Raw genomic sequence first — 20,753 nt, 5'->3', positions numbered from 1 at the left:
GGCGTTTGCTCTGATGGGTGTGGGCAGTATTGGCGTTTGCTCTGATGGGTGTGGGCGGTATTGGCGCGTGTCTGATGGGTGTGGGCGGTATTGGCATTTGCTCTGATGGGTGTGGGCAGTATTGGCATGTGTCTGATGGGTGTGGGCGGTATTGGCATGTGCTCTGATGGGTGTGGGCGGTATTGGCGCGTGTCTGATGGATGTGGGCGGTATTGGCGCGTGTCTGATGGATGTGGGCGGTATTGGCGCGTGTCTAAAGGATGTGGGCGGTATTGGCGCGTGTCTGATGGGTGTGGGCAGTATTGGCGTGTGCTCTGATGGGTGTGGGCGGTATTGAAGCGTGTCTGATGGGTGTGGGCGGTATTGGCGCGTGTCTGATGGGTGTGGGCGGTATTGGCGCGTGTCTGATGGGTGTGGGTAGTATTGGCGTGTGTCTGATGGGTGTGGGCGGTATTGGAGCGTGTCTGATGGATGTGGGCGGTATTGGAGCGGGTCTGATGGGTGTGGGCGGTATTGGCGCGTGTCTGATGGATGTGGGCGGTATTGGCGCGTGTCTGATGGGTGTGGGCAGTATTGGCGTTTGCTCTGATGGGTGTGGGCGGTATTGGCGCGTGTCTGATGGATGTGGGCGGTATTGGCGTTTGCTCTGATGGGTGTGGGCGGTATTGGCGCGTGTCTGATGGGTGTGGGCGGTATTGGCGTGTGTCTGATGGGTGTGGGCAGTATTGGCGTTTGCTCTGATGGGTGTGGGCGGTATTGGCGCGTGTCTGATGGATGTGTGCGGTATTGGCGCGTGTCTGATGGGTGTGGGCGGTATTGGCGTGTGCTCTGATGGTTGTGGGCAGTATTGGCGTGTGTCTGATCGGTGTGGGCGGTATTGGCGCGTGTCTGATGGGTGTGGGCAGTATTGGCGTGTGTCTGATGGGTGTGGGCGGTATTGGCGCGTGTCTGATGGGTGTGGGCGGTATTGGCGCGTGTCTGATGGGTGTGGGCGGTATTGGCGCGTGTCTGATGGGTGTGGGCGGTATTGGCGCGTGTCTGATGGGTGTGGGCAGTATTGGCGTTTGCTCTGATGGGTGTGGGCGGTATTGGCGCGTGTCTGATGGGTGTGGGCGGTATTGGCGCGTGTCTGATGGGTGTGGGCGGTATTGGCGCGTGTCTGATGGGTGTGGGCGGTATTGGCGCGTGTCTGATGGGTGTGGGCGGTATTGGCGCGTGTCTGATGGGTGTGGGCAGTATTGGCGTGTGCTCTGATGGGTGTGGGCGGTATTGGCGCGTGTCTGATGGATGTGTGCGGTATTGGCGCGTGTCTGATGGGTGTGGGCGGTATTGGCGTGTGTCTGATGGGTGTGGGCAGTATTGGCGTTTGCTCTGATGGGTGTGGGCGGTATTGGCGCGTGTCTGATGGATGTGTGCGGTATTGGCGCGTGTCTGATGGGTGTGGGCGGTATTGGCGTGTGCTCTGATGGTTGTGGGCAGTATTGGCGTGTGTCTGATCGGTGTGGGCGGTATTGGCGCTTGTCTGATGGGTGTGGGCAGTATTGGCGTGTGTCTGATGGGTGTGGGCGGTATTGGCGCGTCTGATGGGGTGTAAGTGACAGAATCTGTTTCATGTGAGTATGCTAAAAGCCCATGAGGACTGAACCCAGTATGTGCTAGCTGTGTGCAGTCAGTTAGAGCAGGGAGAGGCCGATCCATTGCCAGACTTGCTAGCGGACATACAAGAAGTGGCTGAAGATTTGAACGTCAACCTCCTTGGGCAAATAGTTTTAGTAGTCTAGAGTGGAGAGGGGGGACCCACAAGCCCATCGCACCTCTCCTGTAAGGTTCCCCAATCCATCTTCAGCTTTAAGCATAGTAGTAAGAGAGCGGAACAATGTAGGGAATTTAGCCTAATGATAGAATAGGGTTAGATACAGTAAACACCCAAGTATTTAAGCTTGTCCTTTCACCGGCTCACTTTCACCACCACCGATTTACAACAACGGCCACTGCGCTTGAGCAGCCCAGGATGCTTCCGGTGACTTGAGCGGGAGAGAGAATGTAATTGTCCAGGGCCACACAGGTGCAGTGGCCAGCCTACTGAGAAAACGAAAGTGAGCGAGGGACCAGAGGATTGGTTTGTCCCTGGTGCTGGCACAGGACGTCTGCAGGCTGTCGGTAGAAGTACCCGGTAAGTTAAACTTTTTTTTTTCCTTTCTCCTTACAGGTTTCCTTTAACTTTATGTGGGAAAAGGTTTACAGGCATGACGACAGATTTGGAGGCATTCACAATAAGCCTAAATCTGTGTAAAAGGGAAAATAAATGAGGTAGTGTGGTGACCAGCTGTGTGAGGAACAGAAGAGCATTCATATAGTGACAACTAATGATTATCCATAGCCAGATATGTCCGGATGCTGCCATATGGCAGCCGCCAGGAGCTCCAAGGCAACAGCGGCCACCCTGTCCTGTGCTGTGTTTAGAAGTAGCCCCTGGTATGTGTAGAATTGTGGAGGGGCTAGCATACAGTGCCATAATGGCTGAAGTAGTCATGTACAGTTCAGAGTCAAAGGCCTGCCAATATCTAGACCCAGCAACAGAAACCCTTTATAATATCCACAGCAAGTCTCACATTATCGTATCCTTGTTAACCTGGATTAAACCCCATCTGATTGTCCTTAACCCAGATGTCCAAGTACCAACCCCAATCTCAAAGCCAAGATCTTAGCAAAAACCTTTATATGGCTAGGTATTGAAATATGGCTGAAACCACATGGGGTCAGCTCCAGGCTTGGGAATGAGGGCAAGAGAGGTGGAGAGCATCTCAGGGGGGGAAGCACACGACTGGCCAGATTACTGGGGGGGGGGGGGATATCAAGTGTACAGAGAGGATGGCAAGGGCGCCCACGCACCTCATGGGGCTGGAGGAAGACCAAGGTAAGTATAAATACACCCATTAATCCCGTCTCGGGGGTACACTTTAAGAAATCGTTAATTCTGCCAGGGTATGTAAACGTATAAACACAACTGTATTATAGAAGATTATCCACCAGTGCTTGATATGTATGAATTCTCGAGAGAACATGCTGAATCAGAGACTGTTATGTTCATGGTCTGATGTATTTCCATGGAATTATATTTCCCCATACTTTCTTCTTCTGATGAGGGGGCAGAACTGGCTCAGATGGCACAATCTGCCCATCTCTCATTACAATCTCCACCCTCAGCAGAGAGAGGTGGAGCTGGCTCACATGGCACAATCTGCCCATCTCTCATTACAATCTCCACCCTCAGCAGAGAGAGGTGGAGCTGGCTCACATGTCTGCCCATCTCTCATTACAATCTCCACCCTCAGCAGAGAGAGGTGGAGCTGGCTCACATGGCAGAGTCTGCCCATCTCTCATTACACTCTCCACCCTCAGCAGAGAGAGGTGAAACTGGCTCACATGTCTGCCCATCTCTCATTACACTCTCCACCCTCAGCAGAGAGAGGTGGAGCTGGCTCACATGTCTGCCCATCTCTCATTACAATCTCCACCCTCAGCAGAGAGAGGTGGAGCTGGCTCACATGGCAGAGTCTGCCCATCTCTCATTACACTCTCCACCCTCAGCAGAGAGAGGTGGAGCTGGCTCACATGTCTGCCCATCTCTCATTACACTCTCCACCCTCAGCAGAGAGAGGTGGAGCTGGCTCACATGGCAGAGTCTGCCCATCTCTCATTACAATCTCCACCCTCAGCAGAGAGAAAGATAAAGGTCTGTGCTGCAGATTCTCAAAGGTCCTTCAATGCTGAACCATCCATCCCGGATCATCTGCTGGCCCACATGGACCTGAGCCTAACTTCATTTCATTTTGGACTATTATCAACTTTCTACCAACTGACTTACAACTCCAATGGACATGATAATTCCATAGATTGCTCAGACTTAATTCAGTGTGTTACTGCTTTATCTTCCCGATATTTTTACTATACTGTATCAACTCATTCTTTTGTTAGATAATGACATTTTTCTTTAATAGTGTAATGTTTGTTATTAAATATACTATTAAAAATTATTTTGGTCAAAGAGCTTGTTCTAAATATCCTCTACAAAGAATCCTGAGAGAACGTTACCTGAACTGTTTATACATTGTTATATCTAGTGAGGTTGTTGAAATAACTCGCTTGTTCCGACAAGCATATGCACTACCCCAGGCCACTTCCCTTTGTCCTAAGACCAAATTGCACTCCTACTAGGTATCCTGGGACACACTGGCGCTATATATTTGCTGCATACTACTCCCATCCCCCCCAATTTCAAGGGCAGGGCTCTCTCCCTCTTATTGTGTCCTGGAAATCATTATATATTTTATTCATCATGTTACTTTTATCACTGTCATTACCAATTCTGTATTTTGTACCGTTTTTGTATTCTGTCTCTAATTATGTATCTTGTATATTGGTGTATTCCCTTTGTCTGTTTTATCATGTACCGCATGTTTGTTTCTTACTTTGTACAGCGCCATGGACTATGTTGGCACTTTATAAAATGAACCTCCTTAGCAGTAATCCTGAGTCGGGACGGAAAGCCACAGAACAGGGTGGTAATCCCGAGTCAGGTTTGGGACGGAAAGCCACAGAACAGGGTGGTAATCCGGTGCCTGAGGGAGTTTCATGCAGGAGCTGCTGCAGACCTCTCTGTAGTGTGTTTTTCTTCTTGTTTTTAGGGTCTAAAAGCTGATGAAAGAAATTGCACGGCTTTTAGAACCTAGATCTGGAAATAATCATAATGCCAGGGAGGTTAATAATAATAACCATTTTACCTACAGGACTAGCTGGGAGTTAGAATATCATCTTCTCACACTCAAATGAGAAGTGGTAGCAGCTTACCCAATCAATTGAATATACAATTAAAATTGTACTGTGTGTGGTCTCGCTAACCAATCCAAAAAACTTACTTTGCCTTCAGTGCTGAAGTCAGAATCCGAATCTTTATTATTGCCAAGCACGACCGGGTCGTGCCTGGAATTGGTCTTGGCACGTACAGGGTACTGATACAGGATATAGATACAGGACAGGTCAAGCAGTCCGAAACATAGTTACAACACAAAAATTCACAAAAATTCAGCTTGAGCTAGGGCGCCGTCTATCCACGAGCAGAGTGCCTCAGTGCAGACATGGTGTTGTGGTGTGAGGATGGGCAGTTACGTGGAGAGAGTTCAGAAGGTTGACAGCCGAGGGAAAGAAACTGTTTTTATGCCTTGAGGTCTTGGTGAAGATGGACCGGAACCGGAGTCTCCGGCTCGAGGGGAGCTGACTAAAGAAGCGATGGCCTGGGTGTGAGGGGTCGCTGGCGATCTTTAATGCTCTGGAGTACAGCCTGGAGTGGTAAAGGAGGTCCAGTGAGGGAAGGGTTCTCCTGATGATCCTCTCCGCTGATCTGATGACCCTCTGCAGTTTGAGTCTGTCGCTGGCAGTGGAGCTGGCGTACCAAACCAGGATGGAGGAGCATAGGACAGATTCGATTGTAGCGGAGTAGAAGTTTGTCAGAAGTTTTTGAGCCATACCAAACTTTCGTTGGCGGAGAAAGAAAAGTCGCTGTTGGGCTTTCCTCTGTGTGGAGGCAGTGTTGGCCTTCCACTTCAGGTCATTAGAGATGGTTGTGCCCAGAAGGCGGACACTGGGGACTCTTTCCACCTCCTTGCCATCGATGCAGATTGGGGGCGCATCTCCTGAAATCAACAATCATCTCCACAGTTTTCGCTGTGTTTAGGACCAATCCGTTCTCTCTGCACCAGTGACAGACGCCTTCGACCTGGTGGCGTTACTCCTTCTCATAGTTATTGGTGATGAGACCGACAATGGTCGTGTCGTCAGCGAATTTGATTACTTTTACAGAGTCTGACGTGGATTTGCAGTTGTTCGTATATAGAGAGAACAGAAACGGCGACAGGACGCAGCCTTGTGGGGCTCCTGTGTTGGTGGTCCTAGGTTGTGAGGAGATAGTGCCCAGCCTAACAACCTGGGACCTGTTGGAGAGGAAGTCCGTGATCCACAGTCGTAGGGTGGGGTGGACTCCTATCGCGGCAAGATTGTCCTGCAGTATTCTGGGGCTGATGGTATTGAATGCTGAGCTGAAGTCCAGTAGGAGGATCCTGGTGTACGAGTCTGGTCTGTCCAGGTGATCATAGACGAGCTCCAAGCAGATGTTAATGGCATCGTCAGTGGACCTGTTCACTCTGTACGCGAACTGGTATGGGTCTAGCAGTCCCTCCGTGGAGTGCTTAAGGAGGGGGAGCACCATGCTTTCCAAAGCTTTCATGATCACGGATGTAAGTGCCACGGGCCTGAAGTTGTTGAGGTCAAGGTTTCCCTGCTTTTTGGGGACAGGAATAATGGTGGACCTCTTGAAGCACGCGGGTACTTTGCCTCCCTGGAGGGACCTCGTGAAGATGGAAGAGAGGATAGGAGCGAGCTGACGAGCGCAAGTTTTCAGGCAGGCTGGTGACACTCCGTCCGGGCCAGAGGCTTTCCTAGCAGTTAGTCTTAGCAGGTGTTTTTCCATTAACCTCCAGGACAGGTCCACCACGAGAACGACAGGCTCCTCCCAGGAACAGGAAACGTCCAGATAGAGTACTCTATAAATCTTTGTCCAACCCCTTGATCCTCAGTTGACGTTTCCTGTTCCAGGGAACAAGGAGTGCTCTGGTCGCTCGCCGGTCCGTCAGACCAGGTGTGTTTGGGACCCGGTTGGCGGCGGATGGTGGACCTGCCTAGAGAGGTGTTGGGGTCTGGTGGGGAGAAAGCGAGAGTTACCTTCTCCCATGGCTGTCCTGGCTGCCCGAGTTGCGGTGGATCCGGAGGACACGCGCGGCGTCCATGATTCCCCTGGAGCGGAGGCTAATGGCGCGCCGGAGGTGACGTGGATAGTCATGCGGGCCTCCAGAGGGTAGGCAGCTGATTGCCCTCAATGGCGGTGTACGCGTGACGTACTTCCGCCCTTACGCGGCGTCACTTCCGGTCGCGTGGGGAAGAGACGCCGGAAGCCTGCATGGTTCGGCAGTTCGTGTGCTGAACGGAGCGGGATGGACGCTAAGCAGGAGCCAGGAAAGGTAAGCGTGGCGGAGGCTTGGTGACCTATATGGTATGAGCTGTACGCCCTATGCCGCGTCTGTACTGAGGTCTGTTATTAAAATTGAGACTATGCAGTATAACATAACAGCCTGCTTAGCGTCTGATCTGAGGTCTGTATAACTATGCATAGAATAGAATGCTGGTACAGATTATTCGGGGAGATATACGGAGAGGTGTATATATATGTTTGGATATTAAGACCTCATAGATATATGGACAACATAACAGTTATATGATTGGCCTTTATGATATATTCCCTTGACTACTATATGCAAAGAAAGTATATATATTATAGATTTTAGATGGATTATATGTATATGATATCTCTATACATGTTCCTTCTTTTCCTGGTCTCAGGGTTGCTATCACTCTTGATATTTGTGCACCAGGGTGTTTTTTCCCTTTTGGTTTGAGAAAGAGGGATGACATTAATTTTGTTGTTTGATTATGTTATAGGGCCCGGAGTCTACTGAGCCGACAAGGCCAAGAAGGCGGTGCCCGCTCTGTGATGCAAAGATGGCCCATAATTATAATAAGCAGTTTTGCCAACCTTGTTTAGTAAATCTAATACAGGAACAATCAGGGGGTTTAAAGGAAGAATTAATGTCAGCTGTTAAAAGAGTAATGGCTGACACAATTAAATCATTAAGAGAAGTATTTGCCTCTGCTATTCCCCCAGCAACAGAAGCAGTAATTACAGGTACGAGTACGTCCATGCCGACCGTGGAGATACCAAATGCTGAGTCTCAGCCTATTAAACATAAAAGTAAAAAGATGTTAAGACTTGGGATAGATGTCCCAAGCTTGATGCAGCATTCTCACAGGTTAATAAAGACAATTTAGCCTTTGAGGATCTGGGGTATCTGAAAGATCCACAAGATAAGGAAGTAGAATTGCCTTAAAAAGGCCTGGACAGCAGCAGGTGCAAATTTTAGACCAGCAGCAGCTACAACATGTGTAGCAAGAGTTATATCTCTATGGGAAGCAGTGGCTGCATGGTGTAATGGATAAGGGTGCTGCCTCTGACAAAGGAGACCAGAGTTCAGATCTCAGCTCTGTCTGTTCAGTAAGCCAGCACCTATTCAGTAGGAGACCTTAGGCAAGTCTTCCTAACACTGCTACTGCCTATAGAGCATGCCCTAATGGCTGCAGCTCTGGTCCTTTGAGTAATTAAAAAGGTAGGGTGGTTCATGGTCTAGAGGTTAAGACAGTTACCTACTAGCTACTACACACTGCATACTGGGTTCAGATCCCAGCTATGGTATATAAGGCCTGCGGCCACACTAAGCCGCAAGCGCCGCTCTCGTCAGATCGTGGAGGCTAAGCGGCTTCAGGCCTGGTTAGTAGCTGCATGGGAGACCGGCTGTGAACCCCAGGTGCTGCAGGTGAGGAGCTTCTAAGCAGGAGATTCTAGAATCATTAGAAGTAGTTTCCAAGGCCACAGACTATATAATTGACGCAGCAGCCGAGAACATCAAGGTAAACGCAAAAACCTCGGCATTGATTAACACAGCAAGGTGCAGGAGACTTTACTCCTTGAATCCAAATGAGGGAATATTCGACAAGGGTTATGCGTTTCCACCAATCCAACTGATTCCACGGATTTTACAAATCTAAACCTGTCAGCCTGGCTTCTGAGAAGTCCCCTCTAAGGATAAAGGGAGTTTAGGAGAGGGTCATCAGTACCTTGTTAGACTGTAGGAAGAAGGGACAAGGAAAATATACTTAAGATATTGGAAAACCTTCAATATGTGGCAGGAAGAGTCAGGATTCAAGGGTGAATAAGTACCGACTGTTTTAGGGTTTCTACAGGATGATGTAGCAAAGAATATGTCATTAAGTACCTTAAAGGTACAGGTAGTGGGAATATCTACCTTTCGGGAGGTAGGGTTAGCAAAGGACCCCCTTATCATCCAATATTTTAAATCAGTAGAAAGGAAACCTATGGTAAATAGGAAAGTTGGGATGTATCCTTAGTTTTGAAGGTATTGAAAATAGAGCCCTTTGAACCCATATCATGAATTCCCTTCAGACTCCTAACAATGAAGATTGTATTTCTCATAGCTATTACCTCGGCTAGACGGGTGAATAAGTTAGAGGCCCTATGTTGCGACGAACCTTTTTGTATAATATTTAAGGATCTATTACCGTTATTTGAAGAAGAGCCGGGGTTAGATGTCAGAAGATGTCTTATATGCTACTTAGAGAGGGTAGCGGAGTTTAGGAGTTCTAGAGCCTTGCTAGTCAACACTTCAGGTGCTACAAGAGGCGGAAAGATGTCAAAAGGATCTATAGCTAAATGGGTAAAACTATGCATAGAGGTATAGGATTACAGGAAATACTGTGTTAAATACAGTTAGAGCCCATTCAGCCAGAGCAGCAGCCACTTCATGGGCTTACAGAGCGAGTGCTACGCCAGAAGAAATCTGCAGAGTGGCTACATGTTTAAGTCTAAGCACCTTCTCTATACACTACAGAATGAACCTGATGTCTGCAAGGCAGCAATCATTTAGAAGGAAAATCCTGCAGGCAGTCAGCCCACCCAAAATTGGTAAGATTCTTGCTCATCTTCTCGTGGTGGACCTGTTCTGGAGGTTAATGGAAAAACCAATGTTAGTTACCTGGTAACATCCTTTTTAGTAACCTCCAGGACAGGTCCGTAACCCACCCGAGTAAAGGATTTATATGTGTATATAAGTACAAGAAAAGTATATGTATATGCAGTATGAATATTAAAACCCCTTTGTTTTTAGGAACAGTACTTGGAATTGACTGAGGATCAAGGGGTTGGACAAAGATTTATAGAGTACTCTATCTGGACGTTTCCTTTTCCTGGGAGGAGCCTGTCGTTCTCGTGGTGGACCTGTCCTGGAGGTTACTAAAAAGGATGTTACCAGGTAACTAACATTGGTTTCAGTACATCCACCTCCCTCACTGATGGTGGGGGCGGGTTCGGGCCCAGGGCTCAATGTCAGAGGGTTGTGCAGGTGGCTGTGGGGCAGTGGTGCTGGCTGGTTCTCAAATCTGCAGTAGAAGTCGCTGAGACTCTCTGCAAGCTCATGGTTGGGTGTAGCATGCTAAGGGGGAGGCTTGTAGTTGGTGACAGCCTTAAGCCCTTTCCATACAGCTCGTGAGTCGTTTGAGGCGAGGTTCTGTTCCAGCTTTTCCGCGTAGGACTTCTTTGCGGACCTCAGTTCCCTGTTTAGGTCGTTTCTTGCCCTCTTGTAGTCCTCCTGGTTGCCGGACTTGTGTGCAGCTTCTTTGCTGTGTCGCAGTTGTCGTAGTCTTTTCGAGAACCATGGTTTATCATTTGGATATAGTTTGAAGGATTTTGTAGGGATGCAGGAGATCTCGCAGAAGCTAATGTACGAGGATACGTTGTCCGCCCGCTCGTCCAGGTTAGGCGATTCCAGAGCCTTCCAGTCTGTGCAGTCAAAACAGGCCTGAAGTTGCAGTTTAGCCTCACTTGACCACACTTTGAAGGATTTGGTGACAGGTTTCGAGGTTTCCAGGCGCCTTTTGTAAGTAGGTATCAGGTGGATGATGCAGTGGTCAGATGAGCCTAGTGCTGCCCACGGTGTCGCCTTGTATGCCTCTTTCAGGACCGTGTAGCAAGGTGTTTGCATTCCTGGTGGGGCAGGTGATGTGCTGATGGTAGCGGGGCAGCTCATTTCGGAGGTTGGCCTTGTTGAAAACCCCCAAGATAATGAACATCGAGTCCGGGAGGGCCGTCTCCCACTGCATGATGGTATCACTGAGATCACGCAGGGCAGCATTCACCTCTGCATCAGGAGGGATAAACACACCCGCGAGGACGTAGGAAGAGAACTCCCTGGGCGAGTAGATTAGCCTGCAATTGATGAGGAGGAGTTCAAGTTCTGGTGTGCATTTCTTGGCCAGTACAGAGGTGTTTGGGCACCAGACGGAGCTGATGTAGAAGCAGATGCCGCCCCCTTTCTTTTTCCCAGAGAGGGTGCTGTCACGGTCTGCTCGGATGAGGCTGAAACCTGGGAGCTGAAGGGCACTCTCAGGGATGTTGTCATGGAGCCACGTTTCAGTAAAGCAAAAGACTGGGGTGTTGGGACAGAGTTCTCTCTTGTCGCTGAGGAGTCTCAGCTCATCTAGCTTGTTAGGGAGGGAGCGGACGTTAGCGAGGAGGACCGCAGGGATGGATGACCGCAGGCCTCTTCTCTTCAGCCTCGCCCGAACACCTGATCGACAGCCCCTGCGGCGATTGTTAGTGCGAGGCCAGGACGTGGAAGCGGTGATTTCTTGGGCTTGGTTCCAAACAGAGTTGGTCAGGAGCCTGTCCTCCGGGTGCGGAGCTGAGATATGTTCCCATTTGAGTAGCTGTGCTCTGAAGTAGGTGGTACGAGGGGGGTGGAGTAGCGTTGGAGTCATGGATGGTAGCCCAGCACAGTGCGCCATGGGATGTTCACCGGTATAGTATTAGTGCGCACAGAATTGCGCTACACAGGCTGTCTGTTAGACATAGATGTAGAAACATGTGCGATAACAGTCCATCCGCCATGTGACACAGATGTAAGAGGCGAGTGCAATAACAGTCCATCAGCAGTGCGTCAGATGTAAAGGGCCTGTGCAATAAACAGCTTCATCGGCAGTGCGACACAGATGTAAGCGGCATGTGCAATAACAGTCCATCAGCAGCAAGTCCTTCAGAATTCCCTCAGTGTCTGAGGCTGAATGGCAAGCGGTGACAAAAGGAACAGGTATTGGAGGGTGACGTCACACTGGCATTGTCACATGACATCATTTCCTGCATTATTTAATCCATGTAGGCAGTGTGGATATTTCTGTGCAGAGAGAAGACTGGAGGTTTTCAGTGTTGTAAGTCTCTCTGGATTCCAGAAGTATGGCTTAGAATATATTATACTGACGAGTGGCAGGAGATGGACCCGAGGATGTATCTCCTAACTGAACAATCGCTGTCTGCTGATGTCTATAGGAAGTGTATGCTGGTTCCACCAACTGCCATGGGTGTTTGACCAGTTCTCCTTGTGCCTCAAGGGGCTTTGTACAACACCATCAGTTCCATGGCGATCGCCTTCCAATACATTACTTTGAAACTCTCACAGGTCGTCTTGATGTTGTTGGAAAAGTTTTTAAGTCTATACAATCGTACACTTTTTACTGCAGGAATGAGCAGATGGTAATCATAGCATCTAATTATTAGTCAGACTTGGGAGTTCTGATCTCATCCTGACATTTTCCACTCTCATCTCTGGAACACGATCTGCAGAAAGGAAGTCTGGCAGAGGAAACAAGATGGCAAAAGCTTGGCTGCTACAGAGCAGTGGGCCAAAGTAGCTGCAGGAATCGGAGGAGGGAAAGTTCATGCCCAACCGTGGAACGGAACTAAATGCAATCTTCTGTATTGAAGCCTGACACAACACCTAAACAATGACCTCAGACATGGCGCATGACAGAAAATGAAGCCACTTCCCCACAATCTCATTACGTGGCTCACACTTGGGCAGGGTCAGTATAGATTTCTCACTGGATTGTCCAATACCCCCAAAGGTGAGAAGCCACAGAGCACAGTCACAATGTCACGTTGTGTCCGATTGGATTATTTATGAGACCAGTGAGTGTCCAATGAACTCTGTTTGAACAGCACCTCCTTCCTCCATACATGGGTAAAACAATGCTTCAGGTAGAGCTTTACTTGCAGTGTTTCTAGAAGCACATTAATGCTCAGCTGTTCTTGCAAAGTACAATGTATTCTTATATGTAGGTATAGCACATGGCCACCTCTGCTGCATATTGTCAAAAGGAACATAGAAAATGAACAAGGTTGTCTTGGCAAAGTAAACATTGCAGCAGTCTTCACACATGTTTAACCAAGTATGATGAACAACCTTCCGACTAGATGACGCCTCTTACCACAGCCTCCTTCAGATGTTCCTCCATGGGACAGATGTCTCTTACCACAGCCTCCTTCAGATGTTGCTCCATGGGACAGATGTCTCTTACCACAGCCTCCTTCGGATGTTCCTCCATGGGACAGATGTCTCTTACCACAGCCTCCTTCGGATGTTCCTCCATGGGACAGATGTCTCTTACCACAGCCTCCTTCGGATGTTCCTCCATGGGACAGATGTCTCTTACCACAGCCTCCTTCAGATGTTCCTCCATGGGACAGATGTCTCTTACCACAGCCTCCTTCAGATGTTCCTCCATGGGACAGATGTCTCTTACCACAGCCTCCTTCAGATGTTCCTCCATGGGACAGATGTCTCTTACCACAGCCTCCTTCAGATGTTCCTCCATGGGACAGATGTCTCTTACCACAGCCTCCTTCGGATGTTCCTCCATGGGACAGATGTCTCTTACCACGGCCTCCTTCAGATGTTCCTCCATGGGACAGATGTCTCTTACCACAGCCTCCTTCGGATGTTTCTCCATGGGACAGATGTCTCTTACCATGGCCTCCTTCAGATGTTCCTCCATGGGACAGATGTCTCTTACCACAGCCTCCTTCAGATGTTCCTCCATGGGACAGATGTCTCTTACCACAGCCTCCTTCGGATGTTCCTCCATGGAACAGATGTCTCTTACCACAGCCTCCTTCGGATGTTCCTCCATGGCACAGATGTCTCTTACCACGGCCTCCTTCGGATGTTCCTCCATGGGACAGATGTCTCTTACCACGGCCTCCTTCAGATGTTCCTCCATGGGACAGATGTCTCTTACCACAGCCTCCTTCAGATGTTCCTCCATGGGACAGATGTCTCTTACCACAGCCTCCTTCAGATGTTCCTCCATGGGACAGATGTCTCTTACCACAGCCTCCTTCAGATGTTCCTCCATGGGACAGATGTCTCTTACCACAGCCTCCTTCGGATGTTCCTCCATGGGACAGATGTCTCTTACCACAGCCTCCTTCGGATGTTCCTCCATGGGACAGATGTCTCTTACCACGGCCTCCTTCGGATGTTCCTCCATGGGACAGATGTCTCTTACCACGGCCTCCTTCAGATGTTCCTCCATGGGACAGATGTCTCTTACCACAGCCTCCTTCAGATGTTCCTCCATGGGACAGATGTCTCTTACCACCAGCCTCCTTCAGATGTTCCTCCATGGGACAGATGTCTCTTACCACAGCCTCCTTCAGATGTTCCTCCATGGGACAGATGTCTCTTACCACAGCCTCCTTCAGATGTTCCTCCATGGGACAGATGTCTCTTAGCACGGCCCCCTTCAGATGTTCCTCCATGGGACAGATGTCTCTTACCACGGCCTCCTTCAGATGTTCCTCCATGGGACAGATGTCTCTTACCATGGCCTCCTTCAGATGTTCCTCCATGGGACAAATGTCTCTTACCACAGCCTCTTCCGATGTTCTTCCATGGGACAGACGCCTTTTACCCCAGCCTCACTCAGCTGTTGCTCCATGGGACAGGCCTCTTACCACGGTCCCCTTCAGATGTTCCTCCATGGGACAGATGTCTCTTACCACGGCCTTTTTATTATTATTATTATTTATTGTATTTATAAAGCGCCAACATTTTACGCAGCGCTGCACAATAGATAAATGGGTTAACATACAGGTAGAACATACGGAAACTCACAACAAAACAAGATCATGCAAATGATTTGATAACAATACAGTATCATAGGTCAAAATAGAGACTGTTCGAGTCTACAAGAGGGGTGGTTGCGAGTAAGATTGCATAATCAAGCTGGATACGTTAGAGAGGAGGGCCCTGCCGGAGGCTTACAATCTAAAGGGTGGGGTGGAGACAATAGGTGCGTCTTTTGAGAGGGGGTCTAACAGAACATATTATGGTGCTGGTGTAGGGGGGTATGCGAGCGTGAAGAGGTGAGTCTTGAGAGCTTGTTTGAAGGAATTAAAGGTGGGGGCGAGTCTGATGGCTGGTGGGAGAGAGTTCCAGAGAGTAGGGGCGGCCCTGGTGAAGTCCTGCAATCGTGCGTGTGACTGAGTTATGCGTGGTGCGACTAGGCGCAGGTCATTGGAGGATCGGAGGGGGCGGGCTGGTATGTGCCTGTGGACCAGATCAGAGATGTAGGTTGGGCAGGTCTTGTGCACTGATTTGTAGGCAAAGCACAGGATTTTGAAATTGATCCTAAAGCTGATGGGGAGCCAGTGTAGTGCTTTACAGAGCGGAGTTGTAGAGGCGCTGCGGTGAGAAGAATGTATCAGTCTGGCTGCCGCATTCATTACCAATTTAAGTGGGTCAGTACGGTTGGAGGGGAGGCCAGATAAAAGAGAATTGCAGTAGTCTAGGCGGGAGATGACAAGGGCGTGGATAAGGAGTTTAGTGGTGTCAGGGGACAGGTAGGAGCGGATCTTGGAGATGTTGCGGAGGTGGAAGTTGCAGGATCTGGCAATACCTTGGATGTGGGCGGTAAAGGAAAGTTCAGAGTCCAGAGTAACACCTAGACAGCGGGCTTGGGAGGTAGGGTGGATTATAGTATTTTCAATACATCTTTCAGATGTTCCTCCATGGGACAGATGTCTCTTACCACAGCCCCCTTCAGATGTTCCTCCATGGGACAGATGTCTCTTAGCACGGCCCCCTTCAGATGTTCCGCCATGGGACAGATGTCTCTTACCACAGCCTCCTTCAGATGTTCCTCCATGGGACAGATGTCTCTTACCACAGCCCCCTTCGGATGTTCCTCCATGGGGTAGATGCCTCTTACCACAGCCTCTTCCGATGTTCTTCCAATGGGACAGACGCCTTTTACCCCAGCCTCACTCAGCTGTTCCTCCATGGGACAGGCCTCTTACTATGGTCTCGTTCATATGTTCCTCCATGGGACAGATGTCTCTTAGCACGGCCTCCTTCAGATGTTCCTCCATGGGACAGATGTCTCTTACCACGGCCTCTTTCAGATGTTCCTCCGTGGGACAGATGTCTCTTACCATGGTCCCCTTCAAATGTTCCTCCATGGGACAGATGTCTCTTACCACGGCCCCCTTCAAATGTTCCTCCATGGGACAGATGTCTCTTACCATGGCCTCCTTCAGATGCTCCTCCATGGGACAGATGTCTCTTACCACGGCCCCCTTCAAATGTTCCTCCATGGGACAGATGTCTCTTACCATGGCCTCCTTCAGATGTTCCTCCATGGGACAGATGTCTCTTACCACAGCCTCCTTCAGATGTTCCTCCATGGGACAGATGTCTCTTAACCACGGCCTCGTTCAGATGTTCCTCCATGGGACAGATGTCTCTTACCACAGCCTCCTTCAGATGTTCCTCCATGGGACAGATCCTCTTACCACAGCCTCCTTCAGATGTTCCTCCATGGAACAGATGTCTCTTACCACAGCAACCTTCAGATGTTCCTCCATGGGACAGATGTCTCTTACCACAGCCTCCTTCAGATGTTCCTCCATGGGACAGATGTCTCTTACCACAGCCTCCTTCAGATGTTCCTCCATGGGACAGATGTCTCTTACCACAGTCTCCTTCAGATGTTCCTCCATGGGACAGATCCTCTTACCACAGCCTCCTTCAGATGTTCCTCCATGGGACAGATGTCTCTTACCACAGCCTCCTTCAGATGTTCCTCCATGGGACAGATGTCTCTTACCACATCAACCTTCAGATGTTCCTCCATGGGACAGATGTCTCTTACCACAGCCTCCTTCAGATGTTCCTTCATGGGACAGATCCTCTTACCACAGTCTCCTTCAGATGTTCCTCCATGGGACAGATGTCTCTTACCACAGCCTCCTTCAGATGTTCCTTCATGGGACAGATCCTCTTACCACAGCCTCCTTCAGATGTTCCTCCATGGGACAGATGTCTCTTAACCACAGCCTCGTTCAGATGTTTCTCCATGGGACAGATGTCTCTTACCACAGCCTCCTTCAGATGTTCCTCCATGGGACAGATGTCTCTTACCACAGTCTCCTTCAGATGTTCCTCCATGGGACAGATGTCTCTTACCACAGCCTCCTTCAGATGTTCCTTCATGGGACAGATCCTCTTACCACAGTCTCCTTCGGATGTTCCTCCATGGGACAGATGTCTCTTACCACAGCCTTCTTCGGATGTTCCTCCATGGGACAGATGTCTCTTACCACAGCAACCTTCAGATGTTCCTCCATGGGACAGATGTCTCTTACCACAGCCTCCTTCAGATGTTCCTCCATGGGACAGATGTCTCTTACCATGGCCTCCTTCAGATGTTCTTCCATGGGACAGATGTCTCTTACCACAGCCTCCTTCAGATGTTCCTCCATGGGACAGATGTCTCTTACCACAGCCTCCTTCGGATGTTCCTCCATGGGACAGATGTCTCTTACCATGGCCTCCTTCAGATGTTCCTCCATGGGACAGATGTCTCTTACCACAGCCTCCTTCAGATGTTCCTCCATGGGACAGATGTCTCTTACCACAGCCTCCTTTGGATGTTCCTCCATGGCACAGATGTCTCTTACCACAGCCTTCTTCGGATGTTCCTCCATGGGGCAGATGTCTCTTACCACAGCCTCCTTCGGATGTTTCTTCATGGGACAGATCCTCTTACCACAGCCTCCTTCAGATGTTCCTCCATGGGACAGATGTCTCTTACCACAGCCTTCTTCGGATGTTCCTCCAATGGGACAGACGCCTTTTACCCCAGCCTCACTCAGCTGTTCCTCCATGGGACAGGCCTCTTACTATGGTCTCGTTCATATGTTCCTCCATGGGACAGATGTCTCTTAGCACGGCCTCCTTCAGATGTTCCTCCATGGGACAGATGTCTCTTACCACGGCCTCTTTCAGATGTTCCTCCGTGGGACAGATGTCTCTTACCACGGTCCCCTTCAAATGTTCCTCCATGGGACAGATGTCTCTTACCACGGCCCCCTTCAAATGTTCCTCCATGGGACAGATGTCTCTTACCATGGCCTCCTTCAGATGCTCCTCCATGGGACAGATGTCTCTTACCACGGCCCCCTTCAAATGTTCCTCCATGGGACAGATGTCTCTTACCATGGCCTCCTTCAGATGTTCCTCCATGGGACAGATGTCTCTTACCACAGCCTCCTTCAGATGTTCCTCCATGGGACAGATGTCTCTTAACCACAGCCTCGTTCAGATGTTCCTCCATGGGACAATGTCTCTTACCACAGCCTCCTTCAGATGTTCCTCCATGGGACAGATCCTCTTACCACAGCCTCCTTCAGATGTTCCTCCATGGAACAGATGTCTCTTACCACAGCAACCTTCAGATGTTCCTCCATGGGACAGATGTCTCTTACCACAGCCTCCTTCAGATGTTCCTCCATGGGACAGATGTCTCTTACCACAGCCTCCTTCAGATGTTACTCCATGGGGCAGATGTCTCTTACCACAGCCTCCTTCAGATGTTCCTCCATGGGACAGATGTCTCTTACCAGAGCCTCCTTCAGATGTTCCTCCATGGGACAGATGCCTCTCCACTTGCCCGTGCTATGTGGTTGTTAGTGCTCAGCTGATGCATAGGAGCAGTAGGCAGCTCATTCACCATCTAACTGGGGACTTGTCCTCCTGCGTGGACTCCCTTCTTCTGGAATAGGATCTTGAGTTGGATCAGCATAAATCAGCATAGCTCATGGATCAGCATAAAGCATTGGAACATATTTATCCCATTTCCCTAACACACTCTCTAAAGACAAAAATCTAGTATACAAGTCGCTTAACTCTATTTGGTAAGTGTCATCTTTTTCATATGAAAAATCTTTCAGCATCAGATGGAGAAATATAACCAGCTATCTGTCCCTTCTGTGTTCATCTTGGTGGTGCAAATATCCTTATTAAATAGTAAGTATGACACAGCAGGGTTTGTAGATGACTTGCAGGTCTGTGTGGCTCAGTAACAGAAATCCAATATGTATGCAAGTGTCAGATCAGGTGTCCCTATGCATCACCTCCATACAATGAGGCGTCACTTGGCGTGGGGTATTTATATACTCAACAACCAGCAAGGAACCCTTCGAGAACTCCAGGTGATCACTCATCTCAGACTTGATGCTCGCAGGAAAAAAGGTGCTGAATGCGAAGGGGGATTCAACATGCACACCACCTCTCTTATCACCAACTGGGTGAGTCCTGGAGAATCCTGCATTGCCACTCCTGTTATTTCTGCACAGAGGTTTTGCTAAGGATCTTCTATTGCATTGCCCTCTGGTGGAGGGTCACTGTTATGTATCTAGCATAAGGAAGGGGGTAGTTTGAATCCAGTGCTACCCCTCCTGGAATCCTATTGGGTCCCTATACCATGCTAGTTAGGTAGTTCGGAGTCAGTCACATGTTCTTGTTGTTCATCTCTGTTCTTTAGTCAGTTTTAAGCAATTTATAATGAAAGTTATAATTTAATCTATCTTGCTTAAAGGTCAAATATAGTGTGTTTAGAACACAGAAGACACTTGTTGCAGTAAACTCAGTCCTCCGGTCCCAACCAGAGGCGGCCTTTGGGGTTCGGGGGGGACAAATGGGGCCCTGCACCTGAAGAGGGCCCCACAATTATGCCCACCATGCTCATTTTGGTGGTGATGAAGGAAAGGTCTACAGAAGTCTAGCTGTTTGTGTTCTGAACAGGGTGTCATTTACAAATACTCAGATCTTCCTATTTTGTTTTATGCACCTTATATTTTGCACCGACCCCCCTTTTATTGCTCAGGTTTTTGTCTTCACCATGCTTTACTGTACTATGCCGTTTGCATTATTGTAATGAATTTCTGCACTGACATAAAGCTTGCCAAATGTCAGATTAAGGTAACGTGCAAGAGCCTCAGCCTGCGGGCCCCAGGGGCATTTAGGTCAGTCAAGCATGGAGTGGAGCTAGAGGGGGCTCAGGCTGGAGTCTCCAGACTGGCTGGGGATTGGTGCTAGGTTTGAGAGCTAGGCATAGGTACAGGCTGGCTGGGGAGCTTGGGTTGTCCACCCAGTCTGGCCTGGGGATGGTTGTTAGGCTGGATGGGGAACTGTGCATGGTTTCTATGCTGGCTGGGGAACTGGGCATGGTTTCTATGCTGGCTGGGGAACTGGGCATGGTTTCTATGCTGGCTGGGGAACTGGGCATTGGTGCTAAGCTGGCTGGGGAGAAAGGAATTGGTTCTAAGCTGGATGAAGAGTTGAGGATGGGTACTCAGCTGGCTAGGGAGCTGAGGATGGGTGCTAGGCTGACTGGAAGGGGGGGGGGGGGGGGGTACAATGCTGGCTGAGGAGCTGGGGATGGGTGCTAGACTGGCAATGGGGATGGGTACTAGGGCTGGCTGGGGATGGGTGTTAGGCTGCCTTCGTGAGCTGGGAGTTGGTGATAGGCTGGTGGGGAGCAAGGAATGGGTTCTAAGCTTGCTGAGGAGCTGGGAATGGGTACAAGGCTAGTTGAGGAGTTGTGGATGGGTGCTAGGCTGGCTGGGGAGCTGGGGATGGGTACTAGACTGGCAATGGAGTTGGGGATGGGTGCTAGGCTGGCTGGGGATGGGTGCTAGGCTGGCTGGGGAGCTGGGGATGGGTACTAGACTGGCAATGGAGTTGGGGATGGGTGCTAGGCTGGCTGGGGAGCTGGGGATGGGTGCTAGGCTGGCTGGGGATGGGTGCTAGGCTGGCTGGGGAGATGGGGATGGGTACTAGGGCTGGCTGGGGATGGGTACTAGGCTGGCTGGGGAGATGGGGATGGGTACTAGGGCT

The 20,753-nt window shown here is 49.7% G+C and overlaps 1 pseudogene; it reads left to right on the top strand.

The window, feature by feature from the left end:
* Positions 1-8,365: 8,365 nt before the first annotated feature.
* LOC137526259 (5S ribosomal RNA) lies at positions 8,366-8,483 on the top strand (annotated as a pseudogene).
* The last annotated feature ends 12,270 nt before the right edge of the window (positions 8,484-20,753 follow it).

This window comes from Hyperolius riggenbachi, chromosome 7 (assembly GCF_040937935.1).
Source record: "Hyperolius riggenbachi isolate aHypRig1 chromosome 7, aHypRig1.pri, whole genome shotgun sequence".
NCBI classification, from domain to species: Eukaryota; Metazoa; Chordata; class Amphibia; order Anura; family Hyperoliidae; genus Hyperolius; species Hyperolius riggenbachi.
The sequence above is the reverse complement of the archived record's forward strand: the minus strand, read 5'-3'. Positions and strand labels throughout refer to the sequence as shown.